This window comes from Silurus meridionalis, chromosome 3 (genome assembly GCF_014805685.1).
Source record: "Silurus meridionalis isolate SWU-2019-XX chromosome 3, ASM1480568v1, whole genome shotgun sequence".
Classification (NCBI taxonomy): domain Eukaryota; kingdom Metazoa; phylum Chordata; class Actinopteri; order Siluriformes; family Siluridae; genus Silurus; species Silurus meridionalis.
The window spans coordinates 23,587,817-23,608,656 of record NC_060886.1 but is presented as its reverse complement, the minus strand read 5'-3'; the positions used below and the strand labels follow the sequence as shown (position 1 = coordinate 23,608,656).

General features: G+C 35.8%; 1 long non-coding RNA gene across 1 annotated transcript in view; it reads right to left on the bottom strand.

Moving 5' to 3' along the window:
• Positions 1 to 258: 258 nt before the first annotated feature.
• LOC124380096 overlaps positions 259 to 20,840 on the bottom strand; it is a 70,587-nt gene continuing 50,005 nt past the window's right edge. Inside the window, exon 3 of the long non-coding RNA XR_006924602.1 lies at positions 259 to 340. This is a non-coding gene — a long non-coding RNA (uncharacterized LOC124380096). The remainder of the gene's footprint in view (positions 341 to 20,840) is intronic.

The window sequence follows — 20,840 nt, the reverse complement described above, 5'->3', positions numbered from 1 at the left end:
CATAAGACCAAAATAGTTTAACAAGAAGAAAAGGCTACATTCTTTAAAGGCATGGTTGATTTAAACATTGCTGAAATTTGGTATACTTCATTGATATTCAGGTCAACAATGTTCAAGTTGTTTCTCCCACTCTATGGGGGAAATAATGTTTAAAATAATTCAAATGTTGCCCATTGTGTGTTCATTGCTGCTTCACTTTATTACTAATACAGTGCGGGTTTGCTTTTTCAGCTTGTTCATCACAGGTAGTGTGCTCCAACATTTGCTGCTGTCAATGATGCTTGTCTTCATGTTGCCCAAAATAGAATGATGATATGAAGACAGGGTAGATGTGTTTCTCCTTGGGGGAGAAAAACTCCATCATAAATTTCAATCATAGAGGAACCTATTCATCATGCAAAACTATTGAAAGAGGTTTTTTCTTTTTTGATATATTTTTTAAAAATAAATCCTCCCTTTCCCTAGTCACAAAAAATTAAAAACAACCTATTAATGTTTTCCATATAACAATCGATGCTGTAATTAATGGATTAGTTTGTTACAATTTTGAGATTTCAAGATGTTAATTTTTTTTTCTGCACAAAATGCTAAAACTGTTTAATATAATTTCACAACTTTATCTTTCTAAACGTATTAAACCTCACAAATCTTGCCTATTTCACTGTATTTCAAATTAAATGTGAAAAGTTCTATAAATCAAAATAATGGAAAATAAAGAACACATTTGGTTAATACTTACTCTCTAATAGTATTTTTTATAACCATAAGTCTTAAAATTCAGTAAAGCCAAAAAAGAAAAACAACGAATTACAATAAATGATTGCACAGATAAACAATATAGTTAGTACAGTACAGTTGATAAACAGTTTTCTTTGTTCTACACCAATTTTGAATAAATATTGGAAACAGTTGGCTATTTTGTGAATTGTAATCATAACTGCTGGATTAAACTCATACCCACTAATAATAAAGCCAACGACACTCCCTTCCAGTAAAAATATAATACAAAGATATAATCATTTTTATAATAATTTCTTACCTGTAATGTACTGTATGTGGACAAAGCAATTTTACTCTGATCTTATACTCAGATCGATCTCAAAAAAGGGCATGATACATACCAAGTATCATATCTAATATGTAAATTGGTAAAGAAAAGGATATCTAGGGTTTTTATAAAAAAAAAAATTATAATAGGCAGAAACAAACAGCAAAGCAATATAATTGATTTGCTAAGAGGAACTGGAAAGACCACATAATAAAACAACACCGATGTTGGCTTAAAGTCAAAATAAGTAAGTAACAGACTTAATATTTGCCTGATAACATCAGTTTTCCTATCAAGTATCTGGCTGGATATATTATCATAATTTATAACTGAAAAGTTTTATGACCTGCCTCAAAACATGAACATGATCACAGTTAATAAAAAGCACATGAAGGCACTTGAACAAATAGGCAAGTTCTTGTTTTCACATCTTTCTTTTTTCTTCTTTTTATTCCTTTTTTTTTTCTTTAAACAAAATGGTCTCTTAAGTAATGTCATTTTTTCTGCAAAACAATAACAATGTCTATTGCAAGTCTATTGCTAATGATTTTATGTTACCACCATTCGTCTGGTAAAAAATGGTGGTGTCTGGCAAAGGCAGCCAGGGTTTGGATTAAAGTATCACCAAAGCCATTAATGACCATCTACAAAAGCACCCCAAATCATATGTGATCCAAGCTTTATTTTACAGTAGGTTTTGGTTCTGTTCTGAAAATATGGTAGAACAATCTGTAATGAATGTTCTGAAGTAACATAGAAGCAACCCTAATTAGTAATCAGCTGTTAATCAGGATGGAAGGTCATGTGAAATATCAAGTGACAGTCTGTAGGAAATAAATGGGAGGTTTTATATACGAGCAGTGTTCGTTTTTTTATTAATAGTTTAAAACGTACCAGTTTACAATACAATTGTTTCAAATATCTAGTCAATGTGACTTTTTGAGGGGAAACTGTAGTGTATTTTGTTGGATTGCATCATTTAATGTTACAAACTCATTGAATTTAACTGAAGTCCATATTAAAATACAGTTAGGCACCTCACTAAATTAAAAATAAGTGCTTTAGAGGCAAAACATCTAATATTTAGCAATCCTAGATTCAGATCAAAGGTGCATTTTGGTATGATTGTGTTCTCTAAAATTGTGTTGATTAAACAAAGTTTTTGAGATCACAGGCTCCAAACGAAGAAACCCTGCTGATACCTCAAGGCAGCGAGCAGACAGACAGCCTGGCTCTGGATTGTCACTGATTAACTAGGCCTGTTACAGGAATATGAGCTATGCTACAAGAAATGAGAACAGCACCTTCCCAAGTGGGATGAATACTGTCTTGGTCTAAAATATTAGACTTGCCCTAAAGTAGCTCAAATTATTTATAAAGCAAACATTGTTTGGCAAAGCCAACATAAGACATCCAGCAGTTTAGCATTCATACATTGAAAGTTACTTTGACCATTTGATGTGATGCAGCAAAGAAAAAAAAAACATTTACAATAACCTGTTTGCACAAATGTTCAGCCCCTAATGTATGTATGTATATATATATATATATATATATATATATATATATATATATATATATATATATATATATATATATACACAGTACAGACTAAAAGTTTGGACACACCTTCTCATTCAAAGATTTTCAAAGAGTCACACTGAAGGCATCAAGGGCTATTTGACCAAGAAGGAGAGTGATGGGGTGCTGCACCAGATGACCTGGCCTCCACAGTCACCGGACCTGAACCCAATCGAGATGGTTTAGGGGTGACCTGGACCGCAGAGTGAAGGCAAAAGGGCCAACAAGTGCCAAGCATCTCTCGGGGAACTCCTTCAAGACTGTTGGAAGACCATTTCAGGTGACTACCTCTTGAAGCTCATCAAGAGAATGCCAAGAGTGTGCAAAGCAGTAATCAAAGCAAAAGGTGGCTACTTTGAAGAACCTAGAATATTACATTTTTCAGTTGTTTCACACTTTTTTGTTATGTATATAATTCCATATATAATTCCACATGTGTTAATTCATAGTTTTGATGCCTTCAGTGTGAATCTACAATTTTCATAGTCATGAAAATAAAGAAAACTCTTTGAATGAGAAGGTGTGTCCAAACTTTTGGTCTTTCCTGTAAATTTTTTATGCATTTACACTGAAGAAATCAGATATGTTAAGCTTATTTGTCTCAACTGTGTTTCAACAAGAAGCCATCATTTTGGGCTTAAAATGGCATTAATTCAAATGCACACATACACGTGGATAATAGTTTTTCTTTCTTTCTTTCTTTCTTTCTTTCTTTCTTTCTTTCTTTCTTTCTTTCTAATCATTTAAATGTGTAAATGTTTTATGTCTCAAGTTTTATAGTTTATCTAGTTGTTTGTTTATTTGTTTGCAGACTTGTCCCTGCCAAGAATATTAAGTCCTTGATGCTGGTATATTGTTAAAAATGAATCGTTAAACTCTACCCATGCATGTTACCCAGGATCAGGAATAAAACCTTAACCATGTTTATAGATACAGAGATTTTAGGCTGTCCGATGAATTCTGGTGTCTTGTAGGTCATCTCATGCAATTAGGTAAGATTTAACTGTTTGCCCTTTCGAAAACAAAGTGGAGGCGGAACATTGAAAGATATATAGAGTTTAAAATAATTGCTTTTAGTCAGAGGTTCCATGGAGATTTGGGTGGAGATTAACACTAGTGATGGAAACAATCTTGCCGAAACCAGACAAGCCACAATCAGAGTTGTCAGGAACATTACAGGCTCGGCTAAATCCAAAACAATGATCACATCAAAGAATCAAAGCTGTCGAATGGATTCAGATATCTGGTAGTTAAGCTCATGCAATACAATTTAACTATTTGTTCATGTGAAACAAAGTGGAGGTGGAACATGAAAAGAAACAAAGTAACGTCAGTGAGGGAAATCACCTTGTAGTAACATGGAAAACCACAGCGTTGATTGTAATATAAAGGTCATGGAGGAAAGATAGATTGACGTAAATATGGAAAGATACAAAGTACTTTTATTACTCAGTGGTGCTTTCATAGGAATTTGTGTGGAAATGTTAGCAGTGGAAACCACCTAACTGAAACCTGATAAGTCAGTTAATGGTGGTTAATCTGTTATGTACTTAAGTAAGATTTGACTATTTCATTTAAAGTGGAGGTCTAAGATAGAAAGATGTCACTCACATTAGTCAAATGAAGTCAAAATGACCTACCTTCTATAAGAAATACCCGAACTAGCACATCTTTAGAGAGCTTTGCTTTTCCAACCATACTCCATAAGAATTTTTACTATTAATACTATTAGTATTCTTAGTCCATGACTTCAGGAACCAGTATTTAGAATGTATGTTTTAATCGAAACTTAAAAGCATTTATGTTTCACCCTGGATTAAGGCATTTCTTATATGACATAAAAGTAAATGTAAGTGAAAGCAATAGTGCAAGATGACAGAATATGAACATAGCAATATTTGATCAATTAATATTTGAATATTTGATCAAAATGGGGTGTAAGATAAAAAGATATACAAAATCACTTTCACTAACAAAGTTGGATATTAAGATTTGCATGGAGTTTAGCCATATAGAACCTTGTTAAAACCTGGCAAACCACAATTAGTCTCGGCTTGAACCTCTAGCACAATGAATACTGGATGACATTCATACACAATAAAAAAGTATGCACTGTCACGTAGTAAATTACACCTTTAAAGCTGAACATCCTGCTAGTCGGAGAAGCCCAGGGAAGCCTCGGAGGTATCGGTTCTCTCTTTTACAATAAAATGGAAAATTAAACAGCTCATATACTGATGGCTGTTGCTTGTCAGGGGAGCTGAAGAATCAAAACAAAGGCAGGGCTCACCTATAATACTCCACTCGTTGGGGAACAATGGCGCACCTGCCAACGGCAGTCTCGAAGCACACAGAAACATGTACACGCACACTGCAACAATGCTATTGGTAACTATTTTAAGAATGTCAACAAGGAGATGACTAACATGTCTAAACACCATACTCTGGGATTTAAAGCTAAGTGTTTACTTAAGCGCAGGTACTGATTGATGAATTAGATGTCGTATCTTAGACTTGGGCTATACCTTTTGTAATATGTGAGACTATTTTTGACTCAGCAGAATTGTCTAGTGTTGTTGACTGAAGGAATCTCCCATTTGTGCCTGTGCATGTTGTCCTGTGCTGAAAGGCTGGAAGTCCATTTTGCAAGAAGGGAGGACCCCTACTTCATTCATCACAAAGGGAGGAAACCATTTTGTATGAGAATAAACTATTTGAAAAGAAACAGGGCATGGTGACCTCAGATTTCATTCTAGATACATTTTGAGTAAAAAAAAAAAATAACACGTTAGCAATGTGTGGAGTACTAAAAATTCTCCATGAGCCCCAGAGAGCCATTAAATGGTAACAGGTGTGTTTTTATCCAAATAAATAGTATTAATAAAAAAAGAAAAAAAGAAAAAAGTATTTCACTAAATAAAAGGGGGATCTGGTCATGTAGTGATACCAGAAGATTTAACCTTAATAATTTGTTCTTTTAAGCATATAATTAAATAGATAATAAATAACAAATTAATAACAATTTTCCATCTAAATAAAATAAAAATGCTCTATGTACATGAATTAAAAGCACAATATCTGAGTAATATCAGAAATTACAATTGATATATTAGTTATTAAACCTAGACATTGTTGAGTGCCTGACAGTTATGCCATTTTTATTTGAAAAATGTGTATAATTGTTGATATGTTGAGGATTTCCTTTAGCAGCAAAACAATAGGCAATGTCTGCAGTATTGGGCCACATCACATCACTCCATCACTGATTATTTTCCTGTAACAGCCACCCTAAAATAACATGTAGTGTTTGATGGTAAACCGGAATTTATAACACTGATTTCAAGACTGCTGTGTTTAACTATCCGTATGGCATGTAGTACATTGTGAGATTATTGTAAGATAATGACGTTTCGGAGGGAACAGTTGCTAAGAAGATGATAACAATAACCAAATTGTTTCATTGTTCCAAGCTATATATGGATAAAATGTACAATATGTGTCAGTGTTTCATTAAATAACCCTTGTTATGTGTTAGAAAACTGCCAACATATTTCTTGTTAGATGGTCAAATTTGACCCATGAATTAACTCAGCCCAAAATGCTCAAAGAACAATAAATATCATTTAATACTCCAATCATTTTTTCACCTCATAGCTAACTTGTTATGCATTTAAACACAGTTTTTAATGTTTTTTTCTTTTAAGAATATACCACTTGTTTTCTTTTAAAATATGTTTAAATTCCCTCATTATATTTGTTACAGTGAAGACAAATAGTATTCTGCTATCTGACTATAATAGATTAATATTAGAAAATACCTCCAAAATTAATCACCTGTGGGTTTTTTTACTTAATATTATTAACCCTAGTGACATCTGTTGTGTTATGGGTCAAATTTAACCTGCACAGTTTTATGTTTGGAAAAAGGTAAAAAATGTTTTTCACATAAAATTTTATCGAACTTAATTTTGCTAAAAATTGCTAATTCAAATTGAACATTGAACAATGACAACATAATTTGTGTCAGTTTGTGCGCGTGTTAAAAATAACGTTTTTGTCTTGAATACTGAACATTAGCAAAGTGTGCTATAGTGTGCTCCTTACATATATGTTTCACATGTGTGGCAAGTGTGCCACATATTTGTCCCAAACATCTCTAATGGGAACAAGCTTTTCATGTACACAGCAGCAGTTCTTGTCTCTCGATTGTCAAAGCGGATAACTCTTAACAACACATGAAAGGTCTGAAGTAACATGGTAGCTCAAAAAATACTCCGGGGTGACTCTCCATCCCATAAGCCGGCTGCAGCCTTATTACAGGATCTGTACACTCCAGGAAAAACCAACAGCCCTATGTAATCATTCAGGTGTGTTTTGTCAATCTCCACCCATCTGTTCCCAAACACTCTTCTCCATTCAGTGTTTGTCATCTCAAGCAGGATCTTCTAAACAGATGGTGGTATGAACAACTCAAATGATGTCTTGATTTCTTGAAAATGTGACACACATGTGTATCTAGTAGGCCCAGAGGTAATTCTGATGATGTTCTCAGTTGGTGCTCTGCCTTGGTTGTCATAAGGGATTGACAACCATGAAATGTCACCTTCATTTTTTTTATTTGAAGATTTCATCTCTGCCAGTGGGCTGTCCTCTTCATCAGATGTGTTTTCTTGTTCAGGATCATCATCATCATCCTCGGACACATCCTCCTCAGTGTCACTTTGCTCTCTGTCCTCAAAATCACATTAATGTCCAAAGATATGGGCCATATCTTCATAGACACCTCATAGATTCAGTGTATATGAGGTTATAGACCATATCTTTGGTCATGAAAGTAATCTAAAGATGAGGATGATGTAGAGTATGATCCTGAACAAGAAGACACATCTAGTGAAGAGGACAGCCGAAAGACACTGCTTGACTGGTATTGCTGCAGAATTAAACTGATAAAACTCATGAGCCTTATTTATGGACAGCAAGTTCAGAGAATTATGTGCATATTGTTTTCACCGCACCCGTAAAAATTATGAGTATTAATATGCCACAAGAAATGTTGTGTTCCCAGGGGGGTTCCTTTGGGAGTCCCTATAGAAGGCAGGGTGGGTGAGGGGGTAAGCTGTGTCTGTGGTGTGGGTAATTAAACTTTTATATGATTCATATAACAGTCAGCATTCTTGGTGGGTCAAATTTGACCGATAGCACCACAGATGTCACTTTTTAAGACCTTCAGAATTTACTAAAATGGTGACAGTTTCTTTTGTTGTGTTAAAATAGCTGCCATGAAATCGTGTTCCAACAGAAAAAAAGTAAATAGTGTTTTTTCATACAGTAATTTCCAGACTATTAAGCGCACCCAAATATAAGCCGCACCCACTGAATTTGACAAAGATTTTTATTTTGAACATAAATAAGCCGCACCTGTCTATAAGCCGTGTCTACATTGAAACTAATGAACTTACACAGGTTTTAACGAAAGACAGTGTCTGTTACACGGCTTTTATCTAAACAGTAGCCTACCAAGAAAGTCATTGTTCACTGTCTTCCTCCTTCCTTTCACAACTATTTCTTTCGAGAGTTTATCTTTTGGCATCGTCGTGGGTTTAAAAATCACCATCAGTGAAGCTTTTCTCCCGATGCCGTGCAGCTCAGAACACAGCTGAAGTGTGTTTTTTTCATGCCTGGTTGTTTTCAGCGTGTTAAATGATTAGCATTTCTTTTAGACAGTCCGAGTGAGCAGCAGGTCAAACGTCAGAGGAACCTCATCCATATTTATGATGTGGTGTGGCCCAATTCAGTGGGAGCGCATCTGATTTAATATAAAGAGTTTCATTGGTTCACCTGAACCCGTTTGAAATTTCATTGGTCTAATGTTATGGGGCTCAGTTTTTTGCTTGAAGCTTGTGAAACTAGGAAAAATCCATAAATTAGCTGCTTTATTGTTTAAGCCAAAACGTGGGAAAAAAGTAGCGGCTTATAGTCCGGAAAATACGGTAATTTGAAAATAGGTCAAATTGCACGCTAACACTTTAAGGATTAAGATTGTTAGTGTTGGATTGCATACAGTATGATCGATTGATGAAATATAAGAGAAATAAACTTCTGAATTTATGTCTGTTATAATCTAGTTGGTTCAGCTTTAGACCTATTCATATATATATTTGTTTCTGTTTGGAAAATTATTATCAGTTCATTCTGAATAATGTTTTCCTTTTTTTCATAACCCATGTTTTTGTATCCCATTCTATCTTTCACAAAAGTACATACATGTATGATTTATTGTATTTTTTTTTTTTAGAAAGCATCCACTAAATATCTTTACCAATAATATTTTTTTCAAAGCTTTTTCATAATTTATTATGATGGTAAAACTTTTTTCCATAGAGGGCAAATGTGCTTCCAAACATACCCACTGAAAGATTGAAAGCATGGAAAAATTGTTTGTCTTTCTGGTGCCATGGTTCCATGTGTTGCAACATACTGTAACAATAAAGTTTGTTTCCAAAGCTGTGCTATGTAGTAATCCTATCTCCAAAATTCTATTGGAGCTTGATTGAGGGGAACCCCTATCCACTGCTCTCAGGTACTGCAACTGCAGCTCCCACTGAATTCCATCGAATTCCTAAAAAGATCATTATTTTGGAATACAGTGGATCAGGACAACAAATCATAATGGGCTTGTGAAGAATGCGCTATTACAATTAATAATGCTTAATCATTTTGATTATGGCACAATTAGTTTGATGAATGTCATGATAACTGCTAGAGCATAGGAATGTGCTAGTACAATGGAGGTTTGATTTTAGTGCCTTTATTTGTAAAGAATGATATTCCACAGAGAAAGTGTTTTTTAAGTACCTAACAATCCTTTGTCAAAGCATAAAATATTTTATTCAGCATCGTCATGGATTAAATTAATATTTGTTTTCATGAGCTCTTAGGGGGTGAAAAGTTATTTTGACATAGAGAATGCTCAAGTGAGCTGAACATGGATTTGGAAAAGACAAGTTACTCTGTATGTGCAATAAATTAAAAGTGAATGTGTTATTGAAAGCCTTGCACAGCATTGTCACGTAAACAGGGCTGGACCTGGAGCTGGTTCAGTAGGGAATCACACCGCATTTGGTTGATATCTCAGCCTGGGGTGAATCTGCCAAATGTTGTGTATGCCATGAGTCTTTTTGATTATGAATGTGCTCATGGGCCAGAGGGAGAAGTGCTCCACCTTCCATTTCTCATCTCTGTTGTGGTCTCTGGCACAACTGGCTGGTTTATTGTATTCATCACATCATTTTATCATCGTAGCTATGAACTCTGTCTGCAGTTTTGTTCTTTTTTTAAAAGTGACATTTAAACAATGAAAGTTGACACAGACATTGTGTATCCTGGTGATTTTGCTGATGTGTAACTATGTATGTGTTATTCTGTCCTAGATTATAAACTCCTGCACTTGTAACCACGAAACAGTCTTTATTTTCTTTCTAATAATCCACACCCTTTGCCTAGTTCATGGACTGTAAACGACGAATGTGGCATGATCCCAAACACAGGAATTCCTCTCTGGCATTTTTCACTGATCGCCACTCAGAAGAGTATGCTCCTGAAACAACATGAGCGGAGGTTGCATGTGTATCAGTATGCAGCGGAATAAATATTTACAAACCCTGGACTCCACTGCAGAGACATACCGCAGGATCACATTACCATTCCTCCCACCAGAATGCTAATATGCATGCACAGCTTCATATGAGGTAGACAGGATGGCATAGACACACATCTGTTTTTAACAGATGCTCCTTGGACTGTTTTAACCCATGCCATATTTAAATGCAGACCAATCTCTATGGAAAAGAAAATAGTGCCCAAATTTTGACTTATTATAGTCAAAGAATTTGCAGTTTCCACACCAAAACAAAACAAAACCGTGTTTCACAAATTATAGTGGCCTAACTTATACCAGGTTTTGCATCCTTCTGGTGTTGGCCTTAAATAAACTTAGATTTCAAAAAGCAGACATGCTATTTGTTTAGCATTTTGTTTTGTTTATCTCCCTTTGTTTGGGGTATTTTTTTTTGGTTGTTTGTTTGTTAGTTTTTTGCTAAAACTGTTTCACAGATGTGTTAATTCAACTGAATACTGAAGTAGTTAACGCATTTTTATATTGCATAAGCATTTCTATAATGAAAGTAACATGTCATCAGTTCAGATGGAATATCTGACTCTTTTTAGGACACATGGCTGAGCTCAGCTAAAAAACAAAACAGTTTTTTGTCAGATTTTTATTTATTTTTTGGACTAAAATTTTACAACATTAGGTTTAGGTGTATGCATAGTATTACTCAGCCTTGTCAAACAAATATCTGTAGTAGAATAGGTTTTATGACAGGTGTGCCTCATACACAAGTAAATTAAATACAAGTAATTGATAGGCGGCAAGAAAAATTAGTATGGGTACTTACATGGGTAGCACAATGTTTAGATTTAAGTAATTTATGTCTGTATAATTTTAAATCAGTCGATATTAAACAAATATGGCGGGGATACACAACATAAGTGTTGTGTGAGACACATTTCACCACCTTAATTGTTTAATACACACTAAATGTTAAGATTTAAAAATTACAAAATGGATAATGACAGTCCTTATCCAGAGAACAATAAATCTGAAAATTATTTTAGTAAATATCAAGCTTATCTGGCACTCCAATCTTTTGTAATATTTCGATTAAGATATGATGCTCTCACCAAATCATCAGGCACTTCCCAAATAATAATTGGTGCAAACCAAACCCAAGTGAACATAAAGGTTAGGCTCTGTGCAGGTGACTAACATATGGACTTTACTTACTTTTTCGGACAACAATCATTCACTATTTTATTAAGCTGCTTACATACATTGGACTTGTACAATATGTCTACCAAAATCATATCTTTCTATATTAAATGGGATCAGTCACAGCTGGTAGCCAAAAAACTTTCCCAATTCCAAGAAACAGTGCTCAGTAGTCAGCATTTGTTTTCAAAGGCTTATTGGCTCAGGAGATTGAGTTGCTTGAAAGCTCAAATCATTGTCATGTGGAAGATAACATCTGCAGCCAAATCCCTGTCCCTCAACAGATATATTATCCAAACATGTTGAACACACTGAAGGGAATGAAGCTTCCCTGAAGAAAATTCTAGGAAGTACTTTATATTAATTATATGATTATTTATTCTCTGTGATGAATAATTAATCATAGGAAAAATGAACAGTTTGAGTTAATGTAGAGAGCAGATCATTGAGAAAGGAAATCGATTTATTTCAAATAGTTTGCATAATTATCTCAGATGTTGTGACATTGTAAGCCTGCATTTGTTGTGTACGTATGTTGTAAATATATTGTATGTGGAAAAAAGAAATGTGAACGCATTGTTGTTCGGAGTTCAGAACAATTATAAACTTGGATGTTAGAGAAAATCTAAAATAGTTTGCAATATAAGATTAAACAATAACACATTTTAGTGTTTTAAATCATTTAACTTAGTGATTTGAGAATCATGTGTGTAAGATTTTATAGGGGAAGTTTAGATTGCTTTCATGTCCTATATTAAAACACAAAGACAGAAAGGCTTTTAATTCTTACTCTCCAGTTTCCTTTACGTGATGTGTAGCAAGATTTATTGACTCTATGTTCTAACTATAATGAATGTATTGAAAAGCATGGCTAATATCCAATGATATACTGCACTGGCAGACAGGCTTTCAGATTCCTCTTAAAGGATTTTCATAGTGCAGTGGAAAGTTCCATCCTGACAGCCAGCTTCTTGAATAACAGTCATACAGTAGGTGATAGCATGAAATGGAGTGGTGTTTGCAACAGGTTCTATTACACCATACATGTACAGTAGCTCCTTCCAAATAAAATAAAATCCTTATTTCCTTGTGATCAAACAACATAACTAAGCAATAAATATGTTAGCGATACTGTATATATAAGCCATAGACACATCTACTAGGTTTAAGAAAAAATGCAAATTTGAAAAGTTATTCACAGATATAATTGATGCTTTGCTTGCTGCTGAATAGGCTGGTAAAGGAAAGCTGCTGTGTGTTTTACGAGCGAAGGTGAAAAAAAATAACAGGTCATATTGTGCTGGTGTTATATTTCAGTTTCCCAACCAAAGAAGCCGTTTATCAAGTGGGTCAGAATGAGATTGCTGACTCAGTATTTATACAGACAGGTAAAAACAAAACTTCTGTTACCGTGAAGTGCAATCATGGCTACAGGCGGTATGAAGGGGAGAGGGCCGTTTAGCCTTGCAGGCATTAGGGGATTATGACTTGATTGATGATTTGGCTGAGTGGTGGCACTGTGCCCATGCACCATTGATAGCCAAAGCTCGTGTACTGCTGATTGTGGCATGCCAGGTGCTAGGCAGCCATGAGCTTGGGTGTAGAAGGATTTATGTGGAACTACGAGCATCTGCAAGCAGGCTAGTTGGAGAGAGAGGCATGCATGCATGTTAAAAACGCATACTCACACTTGCACACATGCCATCACTCCAGCCATTGAACACTCTGAACAATGCTGGATGTCATATGAAATAAGTGTTAACATTTAAACAAAGTAATACTTGACAGTATTACATAGTATAGGATGCTATGCAGTTATTGGACTTTTCCACCCATATGTGGTTCTTCCCCAAACTTACCACAAAGCTGGAGGCACACAATTGTGAGGATGACTTTCTATGTTATAGCATTAAACTTGCTCTTCACTTGAATTGGGCACAAAGCCAGTTCCATGATGATATGGCTTACATGGTTTAGAATAGAAGATCTTGAGTGGTCTGCAATAGAGCGCAACCCCTTTGGAACCCCATTAAACACCTTTGGTATTAATTGGAACGCTGTCTGCACCACAGACCTCCACGCCCTACATTAATACCTGGCTTTACAAATGCCCCTGTGATTAAATAAGCACAAATCACCACAAGCACACTCCAAAATCTAGTGGAACGTCCTCTAAGAAGAATGGAGGTTATTATAACAGCCAGTGGGGACTAGCCAGTGGTGACGTAGCTTCCTGTGTTTGATTTGTTTGCCGCAGGTTCCATGTTTGTATTTCTGTTGCAGTTTTTAAACTAAACTACACTATTTATTTTTTTCCTCCTTAAATAAACCTGAATTGTTTTTTTTGTCTTCCTGTTTTTTGTCTTTTGTTTTTTGTTTATAGGACAGGAAGAACTGTGTGATGTTATTACCATAGCTAAATCAACAACATGTCAGTTAGATCCCATTCAAACTAAACTATTGAAAGAAGTGTTACATACAGGTGGTGAGCCTCTTCTGAATATTATTAACTCCTCACTATCTTTAGGTCACGTCCCTGAACCCTTCAAGTGAGCAGTTATTAAGCCCATCATTAAGAAACCTAAACACACTATCAAATTACAGACCCATTTCAAATCTCCCATTTATGTCTAACAATTTTGAAAAGATTGTCTCTGCCCAGCTTTGTTCCTACTTACAAAAGAACAATATCTTTGAAGAGTTTCAGTCAGGATTTAGGCCCCATCATAGCACAGAAACTGCTCTAGTTAAAATCACTAATGACCTGTTTTTAGCTTCAGACCAAGGCTACATCTCTCTGTTAGTTTTACTAGATCTTGGTGCTGCATTCAACACTACAGATCATGATCTTCTCCTAGATTGCTTACAAAATTACAACGGCATTCAGGGACAGGCATTAAGCTGGTTTAAATCCTAGCTGTCTGATTGTTACCATTTTGTAGACTTAAATAAAGAGCTATCCAGGTTTATGCATGTAAATTATGGCATGCCACATGGTTCAGTTCTAGGACCCCTGCTTTTCACAATGAACATGCTTCCCTTAGGAAATATTATTAGAAGGCATGGGATTAGGTTCCACTGTTACGCTAATGATACCCAGCTATATATCTCATCGAAAACAGATGATACAGCTCAATTGGATCAAATAACTGAGTGTGTTAAAGAATTAAAAGACTGGATGACTCATAACTTTCTATTATTCAATTTTGATAAGACAGATTTTGCTCATCGGCCCAAAAAACTAGTACACAGAAGCTCCAGCATTTCAACTTGCATTTAGAAGGATCTTCTGTAACTACTAGTTCAACAGTAAAATACCTGGGAGTTATTTTAGACATTAACTTGTCTTTTAAAAATTAATTCATTACCTCCAGACTGGACTATTGTAATGCATTACTAGGTGGTTGTCCTGCATCAATAATAAACAAGCTACAGTTTATCCTGAATGCAGCAGCCAGAGTTCTCACAAGGAAGAGAAAATATGACCACATAACCTCAATCTTATCATCCCTACACTGGCTACCTGTTAGGTTTCAAATCGACTACAAACTACTGTTACTTACTTACAAAACACTAAATGGTTTGGCTCCCATGTATCTATCCAGTTTTCTAACATGCTACAAGTCCACTGAAGGCAGTAGAGCATTCTCACATTTAGCTCCTAAACTTTGGAATAGTCTTCCTGACAGTGTTCGGGGCTCAGACACACTCTCCCAGTTTAAGTGCAGATTGAAAGCTTTTTTTTTCTGCGAATCCTACACATAACACACATCACATATCATAACCTTGTGCTTCAGTACATCTGATCAAATGCACATTATCAACTTGTGCTTGTTAATATCATGAACAGCAGCTACGCTAATTTCTCTCCACTGCTTCTCTTTCACTACCCATCCTGAGGTTGCTCCTGCCCCAGTCATGTCCCACCTTATGAAGATTATGGACCTTTAAATAAGTAGATGCCGACCCCGCAAACATCCCGAACCATCTAGAGACGTATTTGAAGTGGCAATTGAAGTGCCAGCGGCGGACACAGCGGGGCTTGGGGTGAACTGCCACAGGGTAGAACGCCTTGGAGGACAGGAAAGGCCGAACGAAACGTGGAGCGAGCCTCCAGGTGGCTGCCCCAAGCACTTTCTGGCCGATGTGATGAGGCGGAGCGACACCCTACGCGGAAGTCTAAGGCGGAGTGACGCCCTACATTTGGTTTCTCTCAAGGTTTCTTCCTCATAACATCTTAGGGAGTTTTTCCTTGCCACATGGCTGTTCATCAGGGATAAATACACATCGTTCACCTTAACTCTTAAAATTCTGTAAAGCTGCTTTGAGACAATGTCTGTTGTGAAAAGCGCTATAGAAATTGACTTGACTTGACTAGAATGGAATGGAATATTCAAAAATCATATATAGTACACATTCAAAAACATATAAAATAATAAGCACTCTCATACAACTTATAATAATAAAATAAAGTATTAATGAAAAATTACATAAAGGCTTGGGAGAAAATAAGTCCCAAAGCCATTACAATTAATTGTGAAACAAAATAATAACTTGTCTATCTAATAATAAATGTATGAAATTTAAAACTACTTTTTTAATTAAAAATTTAACATTAAAAGAGATAATGGCTAATTAAAAAATCTATGTTTTTATGATTCTGGTATCTTTTTTTTAAATATATTTATATATAATATTTATTTTGTTATTATATATTTTATATAGTTTGCAATGTGGGGATACTTTAGGGAGTCTAGATATTGTTGCGGTCAAGTTCCCTTCTGGCCTTAACTGTGTGTAGCGCAGAGGAGCCTGGGAGTAAATCCCAGTAACATGCTTTTTATGAATTTGAGTTATTGAATTATTGTCTGCTAAGTTTTTTTTTCAAGTTTGTCTTTAGGCCTTTTGGCTGACACTGGTTGTGTGAACATTAAATTCCTTTGTGTTCAGCCATGTGTTAATCATTTAACACAAGTTATGTCTTCTGTCAGATTAACTGTACATCATGCTATTTAATCCTGAAACATTTGCCTGTAAATGGTCATACTTTGTCTGTAAAAATTTGTGATTACGGTTGAGTCATGTGAAATGAAAACATATAACTGTGTATTAGAGTATGACATGTAATTTGTTCTCATATTGCCCTTCCTTCCATTAATTCTCCCTCCCATTCATATGTCATATATCCCAAACAGCCTTTGTCTGACCTTTCTACTTGAACTCTAAGGTCAGACACAATCTCACACCTTTCAGCCAGCTACCTGACCCAATCCACAACATCATGCCTTTTGTTGGAGTGTGTGATGTAATGCTGGAAGCAGCTCTTTGGAAACGAAGTGATACAAGCCTGAACAAAAGAACCTAAAAATCTTTGCATGCATGATATGTAGATAGAGAAACATGTTCAAGCATGGTGGTGTTGGTGGTGTGTGTGTGTGTGTGTGTGTGTGTGTGTGTGTGTGTGTGTGTGTGTGTGTGTGTTTGCATGCACAAAAATGGAGGGTTGTGTATAAATAAAGTACCATGTATAAATTATGATTATACTGATATTGATAAAGATAATGGTTGCATTCCTTACACTGTTTTATGTAATAATAAATAAGCTTCTCTATAAACAAAGGACCTTTCACTCTACATTAAATGGGTCCATCTCATCTTCTATTCTTTTTTATAAATCTATCTAGTATATAAAGTGTAGACAATTGTAAAACACAACACTTTAACATATGATGAGAATGAACAAGTGATAACCACGAAGACGGTCTAAAGACCCAAAAGTCGACTAACAAGGAAAAGCATTGCTGCCACTCTTTCTATCACTTTCTTTAGTACCCATTCAATACTGTAATTATTGGCAAAATTTTTAATGCTCTCCTTTGGGTGGCATTATGCAATGGTTTATCGTAGACTTCACTGTCTTGTTATTTAAATACTCCCCTACCTAAACAGTCTGCTGCTAATGCTGCCTGCTTCTCCACCCTGCGTCCCATAAGACTGCTCACTTGGCCCTATAAATCTATTGCTAACACACTGGGATTCATTTTGAAGGAGTGTTTTCTTGCAGTGTTTTTCTAAATATGTTTATATATATATATATATATATATATATATATATATATATATATATATATATATATATATATATATATATATGGGTTTTGTATGTTTTTTGATAGCTTCTCATAATATTTCATCACATCTTTTCTGTGGTTTGTCTGGAATACATTAGACATGAGCACAGATCTCAAGCCATGGAGCAAGCTTATGTGTCATCTCCAGTGAGTTCTTACATATGTCATTAAGACATTTACAGTTTGATGTTTTTTAAATTTTTTATTCTACCAGCTTTTTATTACTCGCCTGTAGTGGAATGTAGGTTAGTCAATATCTGGCATGACCTATTATATGACATGACCTTCATATTTGCACATTTCTTTTTCTTTGCTGCTGTAACAGAGAAATTTTCCCACTGTGGGACGAATAAAGGTATATTGTATCTTCTCTTATCTTATTTCACCAGATGCAGTGTACTGTGGTGCATATTTATTTGTCTGTCTTTTTTGTGTCAAGATTTGATAGACCTGAAATATGTGTTGCTCAGTTTATACTCAGATTAAGAAATAAGATCACCACAAGGGTAGTGAGTCTGTCTACTGAGAATTGGACGAACTTAATGTGCTTTGCAACTGACTTTTGCGTGCTTGGCATCTTTCTGCATACTATTTACTTTTCAGACAATCACTTGGAGTGAAGTAAAAATGCATTTGAGTTAGTCCAAGTTAGTGTTTAAGTGATTTTTGAAAAATTTTCTTTTTTTGGAAGGGGATTTTTTAATTCGGGGGCTAATCCATGCTAGAATATCTAGCTACAAGTAAGAGTAAGTGATATCATTTTATTTACCACTCCAATGCGTCAGATGCCTCCTGGCACTGCTGTTATTACTAGGGTGGCTCTTCGTCATAAGTGGAGCTGATGAATGATCTCAGATGAAACTTGTGCAGCAACACCACATGACATCTCCTCATCTAGGACATTGTCCTCATAAAATGTGACAGGTGTGAATGAAGATGGTAGTGAAAAAATCCTCCATATTTGAAAAAAGATTCTTGCTAACTTTGCACTGGTCTTCATATTAGCTTGCTCACTAAGCTAGTGTCAAATGTGTGTAGTTTCAGCAGGGGTGTTGCATACCTTGCATGTGAATGGCTGTTGTAGAAATCAATTAAGACCTTAAACACAATATATATTTTGACTTTTTGATTGTAGTAGCTAGTATGCCACTGTACAGAATCAAATCATGGTTCCTAAGCAATATCATGGAGATTTTAAGTACAGGGTTCCTTTGTCTAGTGTGTGTAAACTCTATGTGTGTAAACTAATGTTTTTAGTGAGAATCCATCAAAGTAGAAATTAGCTTTGGTGCTGTCATAAAATCAATGCCTGATCAAAAGTATACAACAGTGCATTCTCCACGGTAAAGTAAATTTGCCAGGTTTTTATGCCAGTTCTTATCTGAAAATATACTATAATTTATGGTCATGGGATAGAACCATGAATTAAGTGGGCGAGGAAAAACAAAAGTTTTCCAATGTAATGTTGGCTTCCTCATGGCAGCCCGAGAACCTGGCACTATGACGACTCACCCACAAGTGTACAGTATACTGCCACTTGATAGATGGACTTCAGGGCAAGTCTTTCTGTATAAATTCTTTTGGGTAGTAAAAATGGCAATCATCCTGCAAAATTTACTCTGCAAACTATATCACTTAGGACTGTTTTCCGTTGGCTTTGGCGAATTACGATGGGTGAAAAACTACAAAAATACAAAAAAACATTGGTCTGTATGGTGAGACATTGTGTATAGTATTTTGAAGTTAAACCCATAACATTTTGAGATGCAAGAATCTTCTTTAAAGTAATAGTAATGAAAAGTAATGGTGAAATTTTTGCCACTTTAAAATGTCTTCAGGTTGTTTATTATTGTGCCGCTCATGGTTAATGTGGATCTAAAACCTTTTTACGAAACACTAAGGCATACATACGTGGCATAAAGTGGAAACACACACTGAATCAGAAGCCAATTGATTGCAGGGCACCAAGCACACACACTTGCAGCTAAGGGCATTTTTGATTAGCCAATCCTGTGAATATTCTCATCTTGTTTGGGGTGATGGAAGAAAACCAGAGAACCCTCATGAAACCCACAGGGAAATAACTCTGTAACACTGTAAACCTACCCACTGCAGCTTCTGTTTAGTACAAGAAAAGTATATCCACAGTCCTCTTATCCTTTCCCCATTTTGTAGCTTAAAAAATCATATTTAATGTTGATTTACAGTCCCTTTGGTCTCATATCTCTTACAGCCCTGAGATCTGAAAACATAATTGCAATGAGAATAATGGTCTTATTTACAGATGTTCCCTGGGCCAAGCTTGGCATTATGGGCATGCAACACTGTATCTCACTGTCAGCACAGGCTCTGTTTGCTTTGGATACTGGTGATATTGAATCCAGTATCTCCCCCAAGACCAAACCCTTTTTTTATATAATTAGTGACAGGGAGGAATGTTCTTTGGCATTGGTATGAGTTTGCAATTCAGAGGCAGACTGGATTACAAAAGAAAAAGTCAGGTTGAATTGAGAGTTAGATAGTAAAATCCAAGAAGAGATTATTCTGCTCAAGGCTTTGCATTGCCACCTTATTTTACAAGCTAGAAACAGCAACAGCAAAAACTGGCATTTTGAAACAAATAAAAATTGCACAATTTGTCCATGCAAAATGGCCTAAAACCCTTGAATTCCTCTTTCAAAGACTCAAGGCCTTACAGAGGCATAAGTGTTTTTAAGACAAGCCTGGGTTGGCTGAGTATTTTATATTCTGGTCATTTGGCCTGTTTAATCCATGGTTAGTGGCTGTGTAAGATTGAGAGGCTAAGGATAAAAGCCTGTATAGTGGTGGCTCTGGGTGGAGGGAGCTGGTTGGGCACTACAGGCTGGTCAGCAGCAAAGAGCCGCTGTCGCGCGCACACACACACACACACACACACACACACACACACACACACACACACACACACACATTTCTGCACTTCCGTCTGGTGGAGGCTGCACACCAGCCAGAGGAATGCAATGTTTTTTTTCCTCTATATTCTATGATTGCAGTTTCACTTGTCAGTACAACATTCCACATCCTTTTTTATGGGTTTGGCCAGTCCTTTTTTTAGCATTTATTTACAGTGGCTCAATCCTTCAAGATCCCCCAGAATTCCTACAATGGTACAGGCCATAAGGGCCTCTGCCACTGGGGATTCACAAATACTTTAGGTTAAGATAACCCTACATATGTAAAAAGCACCTATAAAGCCCTACCTGAAAATCTG